The following is a 12,321-nucleotide window of genomic DNA, read 5'->3' as shown; positions in this document are numbered from 1 at the left end:
GATTCCTCATGATTGGAGATATGCATTTACTAAACCTCTCTTTAAGAGAAAGGAAAGTAGGACAATCCCAGAGTCATACAGATGCATAAGTTTACTTTCATGTTGTGGAAAAATAATGGAGAAGGTTATATTGGATAAATTATTGTCAGCACTGGAAATGTTGGGACTTGAAACCATATATCAGCATGCATGTGTTGAAAATAGATCAATTACCACCTGCAATATGATGTTCTATAACAATACGACAGCTATGAATGAAAAATTGTGCTATGATGTAATTTATATATATTTAACTTCAGCATTTTATAGGTCACACACAAAATGCTGATCAATAAATTACAACAACTAAGTAGTGATGTACTCTAGATAAGACTGATAGCTGCATAGCTTACAAATAGGATATAACAGCTATCATGCAGCAACTGGACAGCCAAAATTTAAGGTTACAGTCAGGGTGTCCCACAGGGTTCTGTTCTAGGTTCATATTTATTTTGATTCTATCCTTCAGATCTATCTTTTTCATCTGAAATATTATGTAGTCTGTATGCAGGTGACCTGAAAATGGGTGAAATGATTACAAGTGTTACAGGTAATGCATGTCTGCAAAATAACTTAACTATATTGACCATTTGAGCACAGGAGAATAATATACTGATAAATACATAAAAACTAAGCACAAATTGAAATGTGAATACTTAAAACAACAAACTGATTGAAACTTTAGATTCAACTAAGGACCTGGTTATATGGGTAGATCCAACTTTGAGTTTTTCTAATCATATCAACCAACTTGTTACTGATAGTTATAGAACTAGAGATTGTATAAAAATATTTATAAAGTCTGGGAAATCAGACATGATGACATCATTGTTTGTTATATTAAACCCGAGTATGGAATAACAATATGGAAACATAATAAAACAAGCGTGAGTAAACTGGAATGAGTATAGCAGAAATATTCCAAGGGTATCTGTGGATGTTAAAATTTAAGTTATCATGAAAGACTAAAATATCTGAACTTTCACAATGTCTCATATAGATATTTAACAGGAGACCTTACTCAGGTATATAGACCATTTAGAGACAACTACTTCTAGGAATGTTTGCGGTTTTCAAAAAGTAGTAGGGAATCATTGGACAACTTATGTAGAAGGTTATATAGTAATGAGAAGTGTACCAAGTGTTTCTCTGAGAGATTAACTGATTCATGGAAGAGACTACCAGATTAGATTAAAGCAAACAACTGGTTTAGATATTTTTAAGAACAGCCTGGATACCTATTAAGGTAGCAAGTGTTTTGGTATATTGGCAGGCTGGAAAGGCATTATTGCCAGTGCTTGAAATATTTGTATGTATGTACATATGTAAGAAGTAAGTGGCAAAGAGGAAAGGAGTCCAGGACTTAGCCCTAGGGAATCTACTAGTGACATTTCTTTGTGTAAAAATGGTACCATCAATCCTCACTGTGTAAGTTTTGTAGGTATGCTAATTAGATGTACAAGGATGATGTAGTGGTTAATGGGTTAATGTCTAGGTGTTTAAGCTTGTCAATAACAGTAGCATGGAGAATTGTATCTAAGGCCTTTGCTTGGTCTTAGTAGACAGCAGGGACAATTGGCCTATGACAATATTTACAGTAATTCTTTCAAAGAAATTGACTAAGTGAATAAACAGGATCTAACTTTTATAAAACCAAATTGATTGATTGTTTTGTTATTGAAAGTGCAAACAGGACATGCATTAGAGTTATTATTGGGGGACTATGTTTAACTGTCGAATGAAACTTTCATTGAATGGCTAAAGATCGAATCCTATTCATTGAATATTCATTCATTGAACGTTCATTTCAGTGAACATATGCGACAGTGAAAGTAACTAGTTGACCAACACTTCCACATCTCACACGCAGCAGTATTTCAAAGCCTCTTTCTCCACTGTAGTGCGATCTTGGAGTTGTTATATATAGGTGGGGGCGTGGAAAGCAAAGCTCCCAACTGGGTGGGTTTCAAATACTACAGTGTATGAGACAGTGAAGTGTTGGCCAAGTAGTTACTTTTCCCAAATGAACATTCAATGAATATGGTTCGATGTTTACCCATTCAACGAAAGTTTCATTCAGTGGTTAAACATTGACCCATTATGGGTACAGTAGCTTGAAATGCAATAGGGGAACACAGGCGTATGTAAGCATGGTAAGAATTAAAACTAAATTTGTTATATGGGATATTGGTGGGGCCCTCTGGATCAGAATAAGTGGTACTGTTGACTTCTAATATGGCTGCACACTGATCAACAGCTTTATTTTTGCTCTCCCAGTATGAAAAAAGGGCCAGAAACTCTGCAAGTTTTAGTAAATTCATTTACTGGCTAGTAAGTACACTGCCTGGATTCTAGCAAAGAAGAAGAAACGTGGAGATCCTGAAAGAAAATCAGCTAGAAAAGATGAACAGAAAACACTGGGTGGATAGAATTCTTCAGCTGTTCAGCAAAAGGCAGACCATACTCCAGCTTTGGTGTAAGACATGGCTTCATGTAATACTGAGGAAAAACATAATTAAGTGCTCAAAGCTGATTAAAATAAATGAAACACTGGAGGAGTATATAAACTCATGTAACAAAAATCAGAGGTCAAAATGAAGAAAAGGTTGGCAGAATATGAGACTGTTCAAGAAGAGCTATTTCAAAAAATGGTACAGTTAGAAGACAGAGCATGTTGAGAAAACCTGAGATTTTCTGCTGTACCAGAGAAACTGAAAGGAACAAACTGTATTATAAAAACACAAATAAGCAACTGGGCTGGTATTCCACACCTGGATTTGTTAATTTGAAGGGCACATTGTATGTATGCTCCAAACCTGGCCACAGGAAAGCAGCCAAGACCTGTATTAATAAAGGTACAATCATACCAACAAAAACAGTTGATCCTGGCAAAACTGTGGCAAAAGAGCAAAGTATTAAAAACTGGAGACAGTAACATGTATGTGGAAAATAATTATTCACTGTACACCAGACAGAAGGGAAGCAAATGTATCCTAGCAAACAGGGAATGTTGAGAGGTAGGTGTGAGATTAAAGCTGCTGTACCCAGCTGTCTTCAGAATATTGTTTTTTTCTTGGAGGAGCAAAGTCATTTTTTGATTTAGAACAGACTAAGGAGGAAATACAAAAGTTTGTCCAACAAAAAGTAAGCTATCAAACAGAAGGGAGTCTACTTCTCATTCTTTTGATAATAAAGCTTATAGAGACTTTGCCAGTGAAACCATGTTCCAAAAGAAAAATACTTGTGGGACAGAAGAAAGCATATGAGCTGACTAGAAGAATCGTGAATACCTTGGACTTAAACTGGCGTCTGAAGTTGGGAGATGAACAGGAAGAAGACCGGCAGCATTGAAATGACTGAATATATGTAAGACTATAATGCCTCAATCTCATTTGTGAATAATGTTTGGAAGGACACTGAAGGGAAAGGGGAAAGAAAAATAAAAGCAACGGTAAAGAAAACAATTTTTGTTCTTAACAATATTTGTATAAAACATCTTATGATATAAATTGCAGGTCTATAGTATGTTATCAAAAAAGCATTACAGTGAATGCCTTTTCATTGACCCCTGAACACCGAACCACCAGTTACGCAAATGGCCAATTCAGCGATTTCTTTTCCTAGGGAAAAAAATCACTCGGCCGACCAGGAAAAAAATATCACTGCAAACATTTCAAAGTGGGGGGCTTCACCCCCCACATCCCCCTAATTAAATATACCAAGACCAAGATCACACTACAGTGGGGAAAGGGGCAAATTCACGCTTATGGCCAAGCATTTTTTTCCATAGGAAAAAAAGTCGCTGAATTGGCCATTCGTGGAACTGGCGGTTTGGAGTTTAAGGGTCAATGAAAAGGCATTTGCTGTAATGCCTTTTCAATAACATAATATAGACCCATAAATTTCATGTTATATAATAAAGCATTTTCAGTTATTGTTGTATGTGATATAGCTACTAAAGAAAACAAGTGCCCTTTTTCTTCTTTTTATTTTTAAGAAATGTGGGTATCACAGCATAAAAGGAGAAGAAAAGCTGTACAAAAGCATGTTTATTTTCATATGTTGTAACGTTCACTTGTTGAAATGGAGATGGGGTATAAAAGTGCACAGATTATAATATGTGTTAAGTTGATATGTTCTATCTTACTTTTACATGAGTGAATGTCTGGAATAAGGCCCTTGACTTAGTCTAATAAGTTTTTTTGTCTAAACAAGTAAATAACAGGAAACTGAATGTAATGAAAATGTTTCCTTCGGCAAATAAAAGTTCTCTGTAAATTGAGAGACTTGCTGATGCGGGCAGCTGTACATTTGGTACTAGAGTTTCCATGGTGACAAGCTAACTATAAGGGGAAGCAATAAAAGCTAGAGCACTTTTTAAGGCTAAATATCAATGTGTTCAGAAAGCATATAAGCTGTTTTTCACATCTGGTAGGGGAATGAAGATAACACAAGAACAGAAAGCAATTAGAGTAAGTAGGAGCACAGGATGTAACATGCGACTTAGCATGGAATAATCTTAATGTTAGGTTAATTAATAACAGTGTGTGCAGCTTCGATTTGGGACAATTGTTCCTGTCAGGAGGGTTAAACTTCATTTATGAAGATGCATATAGTTTTGTGAGTTTGTTTTAAGTTAATAAGTTATGGTGTGTGTTTTTTCAATGTTTGTAAATCATGACATAGTTTCAAATGGAGATAACAAGAAACAACTGTATAAAAGATCAACCTGCCTAATATCAGTGGGTGCATGTAACTCAAAATCTGGAACTAGACATTTAAAAAACTGCCATATATAATAGGTGGGAATAATAACTTCTTATCACAATAGCTACCTTAAACATATTTTTTGATATGTGAATGGCTTCACACGTATAGACAAAACAGTAAGTATTGAATTATATTAAGAAATGCAGAGTGCCATTAACAATGCTACTGGAGACACATTTGGAAAGAAGTGAGCATGTGAATTTGATAAAGAAAGGATTTCAGGATGGATATTCAGCAGGATATCATGGACAAAGGAAAAGGAGAGTACTTATATTAATTACTAGAGGAGCTCCAACAGTGATAAAAGAGATTAAACAAGATAGGAATTGCATATTTGTGGTAGTAAGGAGCTACTGGTAAGAGAGGAGGACTAAGCTGGCATGTATTTATATTTCACCTAAAACTGCTATTATGGATCTTAAGAAAAATTGAGGAGAAATAATCAGCTGTAAACAGGGATTATTACTTATAGATGGGGAATGGAAATTTATTTGCGACAACAAGGGTGTATTTTGGGGACCTAGGAGGGAACATATAACAAAATAATGTAGATTTTTGAAGAAATTTATGAAAATATTTGGCATAGAAGATGTCAATTCAGTAGAAGGAACTCAGAGAAAATTTACATATTATTCCCCATGGTACAACAACTGGGCGTGACTAGACAGAAACTATATTTCATGCGAACATGTGCATTTAATTGAAAGCTTTAACACACACCCAATAACCATTTCAGCTCATGAGTCAATAACAACTAAGATAAAATTGCAGGGTAATGAAACAAAAATGAAACGTTGGTGCTTCTCCTCCTACCTGTTAAAATGAGAGGACTTTAAGGAATGGGTAGTGGGAGTTATTTGAGAATTATTAGGAAAGATAGAAATTTCTTCAAAAGTTATAGCTAGTGAGTGGGATAAAATAAAAGAGGAGATTAAAAATAGAGTAGAAATAAAAGAAAAAGTGATATGGTTAAGAAGTAGTCAGAATTATTTAAAGGGGGTGACAAAGGTTAAAGTATTGCAGAATAAGGGAATCTCACTGAACAAGAAGAGGCACAACAACAGACTGCTAAACTGAAAATAGGGGAGTATCTAGATAATATGCATGAGTTTAGAAAGATTGCTGTTAAGTAACTGTTTATTATAATAATTCCAAAGTACAAAAACCTCTTAGCACAATGACTTTAGTAACAGAAAGTAGAAAGGATTGTTGCCAAACTTGGGGAACCTATAACAAGAAAAATAATCAGAGATCCTGTAGAGGTATTAGGCATATTTCAGAAACGTTATGAACATTTGTATAAAGCAGGGGAATGTGGAAACCAAGAAAAAGCACAAATGGAAATATTTCTGAAATACATGAGTATGCCAAGGTTAGAAGTAGATGAGGCTCAACAGTTAACAAGTCAGGAGGAGATGAGATAAAATACCTTTGAATCCCTTAGAAGCTTTGACCAATATTTAGTACAGATTCACAAACCTAAAAAATTTATTGGAAAAAATCTATATAGCTATTCTCCTGCCACCCAATGAAACAAGCTTCCCATGTCTCTTAGAAATATTAGCAATGTCCATGAATTCAAGAAAATACTCAACATCTAAATAGCAACTGGTTATGTCTCTGTGAGCATCCCACCTGAACTCTGTCCCTTGTATATTTTCTTTTTAATTTTCTTTCTTTTCTCCTCTAACTATACATATAATATTAATTTTATTCTCTTATTTATATTATATTATGAAGTTAATTATTGTTTATGTTTCAATATGTTGTTTCTCTATTGTATATTATTTTATTTTTCCATGTAAATTATCTTGTTTTGTTGTAGCTTTTCTCCCTGGGCCTCCGCTGAAAAAGGGCTTTTGCCCAGTCAGACTATACTGGTCAACAAATGTCAAATAAATAAATAAATAATAAATAATACATAACATATAATCAATCTGCAGGAAAGTTTCCAGGAATAGTTGGTATTCCTGTGTAAATTTGGAAGCTAGGAGAGAAGAAAGTGCTAAGGATCTGGAAGGTTTTGTGTAAAAGTATTTTAAAAAGGGGGAAGCACCAACATCCTGGAAGAAAGCTGTGTTGGCTGTAATACCTAAAAATAGCAAAGACCCATCAGACTCGGCCCATTTCAATTTTATATCATGTTTATAAAGTGTTAATGTCTGTAATAGCTAAAAGAATGGCAAAGGTGTTGCCAAAATTGATAGATATGGATCAATGTGGTTTTGTGGAGGGAATGCAAATATTTGACAACATTAATTGAACAATGATAATTCAGAGGGAAACAGAATGTAAGAGAATACAGCTGTTGTTGGTGGGTCTTGATACAGAGAAAAAATTCAACAGAGTAAGCTGGGATTTTATGTGTAGGGCAAGAAAGGCATTTGCATTATCTATTACAATAACAAGGCTAATTAGGAGGATATATCAGGGATTGAAGGTAAAAATTAAAGTGGGAAGGTGCCTGTCAAAGTTGATCTGTAGAGAGAAACCAGGCAGGGATGTCCTATTTTCCCTTTGTTATTTGTGTTCTCTTTAGAGACACTGACAAATAAAATAAGGGACTCAGAAATTTAAGAATATAAATGGTCTGGTAAATTTAAGAATATAAATGGTATGATAATCCAGAAAAATTGGCTTTATTTGCAGATGATATAATTTTGTACCTGATAAAACCAGAAAAGGATATCTCAGTGGTGTGGAACATTATGAGGCAGTTTCAAGTCTTTTCGGGATATAAAATTTAATGAAGATAAAATAAAGGCTATAGCTGTAAACTATGTACCCTAAGAAGAATTAGTTCAGCAATACTCATATTTATGGGACACAATAATTTTTTTATATATAGGCCAAACATATTTTTACCAGTGGAGAAGTTATGGACAATAATTAATAAAGAGTTGAAGGATTTTATCTATGAGAGGAAGAGGGCAAGGGTCAAGTGGGATAAGTTGATCATTCCAATAGGACAAGGTGGTTTAGCATTACCTGATTTGAAAGGATATTTTAGAGCTACACAGTTAAGGTTCATATACATAACACAAGAACAGAAAGCTATAATTCAAAGTGTAAAGAGATGATTATGAAGTGGGGAAAATTCCAGAAATAAGGAAAGAGCGGGATTTTGGATCTAGATCCTTAAGGAGAATAATGACAGCCATACAGAATATTATATTCATAAAGTAGCAAAATGTATTCTAAGAACTAAGTCAACACGAGAATGGAGAAAAGAGATTCTGCCAATAGGGATGACTGCAATTAGGGACTGAGAGAATATACAAGAGGGAGCTGGAATTTACTGGAGAAAACTGGCGAAAGAAGCAAAGGAACCATGTTATTGGGAGCAAACAACTAGAGAAGGAAAGGTAATAGAATGGGAAGAAGCCAAGAGGACATTTTGACTTCAGACTAGAGACTACTTTCCCTATCAGGGATTGACGTCAGAGTATAAGCAAAGAGAAATGGATAGGAGAATCCTATGTGGAAGACCTGCTCTGCTAAAGTTTTCAGTTGAATCTAGTACAGAAACTGTTGTTAAAAATGGCTAATTAGTAGAGCATATAAAATATTGCATGGCAACTACAGGAATCAATCAGAGGAAGTTAGAAAAAATTGGGATTGAGATTGAATAAGCAATTCACAGGAAAACAATGGGAGGACATATGTATGGCTCCCAAATATGCAACAAAGTCTAGAACATTTAAGATGTTTTCCTGTACGTGTTTGCACAGGTGCTTTTATACACTAAACTGACTCAAAATAATTTTTCCTCGGGTAGATGGCAAATGTTGGAGGTGTGATGGATGAGAAAAAAAGTAACTGGGAGCATATGTTTTGGGAGTGTAATGAATTGGCAGGCTTTGGAAATTCCCTACAGAGTACTCTGACATAAATATTGGGTGAAAAAATGGGTATAACTAAGGCAATGATTTTTTGAGCTGTGATACAGGATCTGAATTGTACAGATATAGTAAGGCCTTATTATATTTAATTCTGGTGGTTGCCAAAAAAGCAATTACTGCAAAATGGAAATCAAAATCTAAACCAACCATACTTGAAGTAGTAAATATTGTAACAGAGATAAAAGAACAGGAAGTGGGATATTTAGAAAAGGGTAGGAGCAAACTACATAGAGAAAAAAATTTAAACTGTGAAAACAATACAGAATAATGTTTTTTGAGGAGGAGTGAGGTTTAAGGGAAGGCAGGAATTGTTCAATTTATGTAAGGTTGGATTAATGATAATTTTATAAAATAATACATGTGGTGTATAATGTTTGTAACTGTGAATATGTTAACATGGTTTGTCTTTTTTATATAACTATATATTTGCCTATGTCTTAAGTGTTAATTTAATAAAGATGTTAATAAAAAAATCCATGCCTTTGGATGCCTTTTGCATATTTGAAAATTATTTATATCTGCCATAGCAACTGAGTCTACAGGTTTTCCTATTTTATGTTTGAAGGATCATAAGAGCAATTTTCAAAACAACAAAATTTAAAATGCAATTACAGGGAAATATATACTAACACAAAATGGTATGTGTCTCAGAGTATTCCCTCTTCGCCATTGTACAATAAGTTTAGAGTTAATGTATATAACTAGCGGGGGTGTGGGTTTTCCAGCCCCCTCCCATTGAAATGTGCACAGAGACTTGCTGTCACTGCAATATAATACATTTTACTTGTAACAGTGAGCTTCCCATTTCACTGTTATGTTTTGAGGATCAGGCTTATTTTTATAGAGTTTTGGGAGTCACATTTTAGAGCCTTTTTGTATTTTTTATATTGTGCAAATGCTGACACTATAAAAAGATCATATTGCGACTCAGACTATTCTGCTATGGATGATAAAAAGTGGCTTGAGCCTCCACCTCTCATTTAGGCAACCTCTTTTCTGGGGAAAATCTTTCGTCTATTACAATTAAACATGTTTGTTTACAAGACACACGATCCATGAAAGTGCAGATTATAGAGGGTTCTCAAAGCACTGAAGCAGCCCAGATGTGGGGTGCCATCTTTAGTGGACCATTCCTGGTCCCAGCTCATTATAATGGGCCATACACTTATTGAAATTAACAGTATTTGTCAGTTTCCTAAAGATTACCCAGAGTTTGTAATGAACCCTAAGCATGAGACCATCATACGCACTGTTCGGAATAAAGCTGCAAAACTACATTTTGAAAAACTTCACCACTTAATCAAGGATCTTCAGAAAGACAAATATCTAGTGAAGCATGGACTCACAAGGTCTGATTCCAAAAGACTTGTTCTCAGTGTAGGTGACTACTTACACTGAAAGTAGGTGTTTTCCAATCTGGCCCCCACATCAAGCTTGTATCTAGATAGGTCTTACACCAAAGTAAGTAATTTATACTGAGAGCAAAGATTATGGTATTGAAGTGGCTGAAAAACAGTGGAAACATGAGCCACAAAGCATCATAGAAAATTATGGTTTAAATCACATGGTATCACCCATTACCAACTGTTAAAAAGACAGATGCGAGAAAGACGGATATAGTGGTCCAAGAAAAGAAGACAACAGTAGAATTGATCATTGAAATCACTGGGTCTATATCAGAACATCGAAGTTTTAAAATTTTGAATGTTCTAATATCGACCCGACCCTTTTTCAGCGAATGCTAAAAATAGTGAAGCTGCAGAACACCGAATTCTTTCCTAGGGAAAGAATTTGGTTGGCCGGTTCTATGGCTTTACTATTTTCAGTGCTGTGGTGGAAAGTTACGGGTCAGGTTCAGGTAAGTGTGTGATTGTGTGGACGTTTTAGGGCAGAGGTTAGGTGAGTTAGGGTTAGGGGCGGGTTAAGTGAGTTAGGCTTAGGGCGTGGGTTAGGTGAGTGTGCGATAGTGACAGACTTTAGGGTTAAGGTTTGGGTTAAGGTAAGTGGATAGATAGTAGTGTATGTACAGTATAGTGTAGGGTTAGTTGTAGGATTTTAAGTGTATGTGTGTGGATTGATGTTTTTTAGGTGTGCTTGTGTTGTGTGTATGTGTTTCGGAATAGTGAATTTTTTTCCTTGGGAAAAAATTCACTGTTCTGAATGTTCGATGTTATGTGGTTTAGATATTTTAGGTTCAATGAAATAGCATTCACTATTTTCATCTTTCTATAGCGTGATATAAACGCAAATCGCCACACCCAGTAACTACAGTGTCTTGTGTACAGAGAGTCACAAAATCATAAAATATCAGGATCTGCAGGCAGAAATGAGAGCAATGTGGAAGAAAGATACTCAGACAGTTCCAATAGTAGCAGGAGCAATGGGTCTTATAAAAAAAAATCTACAATCATATTTAGATATGTTACCAATCCATGTAACTCCGTACGAATTGCAGAAGAAGTCATTACTGGGCACATTGCGGGTGCTACGAAGAGCACATTTGACTGATATCAAAGCTTGAAACAATACAATTTAATGAACTTTAATCGTACTTTGACTTAGGAATGGGGTCCATTCCCGTCATGGTATTAGAAACCCAAAAGACTTGGAGAAATTATAAAACAGCAAGTCTTTTGGAATCAAGGCAGACTTACACTGCAGTCATCTCCTTTGGAATCTGGTTCACAGCCATGATGATTCTGTGGACTATCATATATCTAACATATTGTTTATAGCATCAATGGTCTTTTCTGGACCAAGACCAAGAGGGTGTTAAGGAGATACCTGTTTTGCAAGTACAGGTCATGAATGAAGTACAACTTCAGATGACCTACCTTTTAATCGAACTTCCTTACACAATTATGCATACAAATGCAAATAAGTAAATAATTTCTCTCTCAGCATAAACATCATTACTACAGACCTTATTTATAGTTTTTAAGACATCATCTTTCTCTCTTTCTAAGATAATCATCTTTCTTGCTCTACCAACTGAATTCCATGCCTCCATAATCTAGGCTCTTAATAAACACGTTTCCATTTTTCACTATTTACAAAACTTATAGGTTGACATATACTATGAACTATTGGGTCTATATTAAATTAGAAAACTCACTTCATCGAGTGGCATTTCATCGGAAATACTGTTCATCGAATTCCACTCTTGTGGGGGGCTGCATCCCCCCCACTAATTATATATAACAACTCCGTGATCGCACTACAATGAGGAAAGGGCAAAATTTACGATCTTCACTGTACGGCGATCTCAGTATGAACAATTTGACGAATGGCATGTTCGATGTAAGTGCAACGAAAATGTCACTCTCTGAACTGAATTTTCAATGAACTAATAGGGACCCAAAATATAAACTGTTTATCAACCTTACACAACTGTACAGCAAGTTATTATTATACAGCTCATCTTATGTAATTACCATATGTAAAATAACCTGTATTTGAATGAATATTTAAATGATCTTGTTTTCTTATTTATTTTGTTTTGTATCTCCATGCCCAGGTCATGGCTCAAAGGGTCCTTGAGACAAATCATCCATCTAACGATTAAGAATAAATAAACATGTAAGCAAATAAAGTTGAAGAAGCACCAGGA

The sequence above is a fragment of the Protopterus annectens genome, chromosome 7.part1, assembly GCF_019279795.1.
Source record: "Protopterus annectens isolate FY-2018-M chromosome 7.part1, PAN1.0, whole genome shotgun sequence".
NCBI classification, from domain to species: domain Eukaryota; kingdom Metazoa; phylum Chordata; order Ceratodontiformes; family Protopteridae; genus Protopterus; species Protopterus annectens.
The sequence above is the reverse complement of the archived record's forward strand: the minus strand, read 5'-3'. Positions refer to the sequence as shown.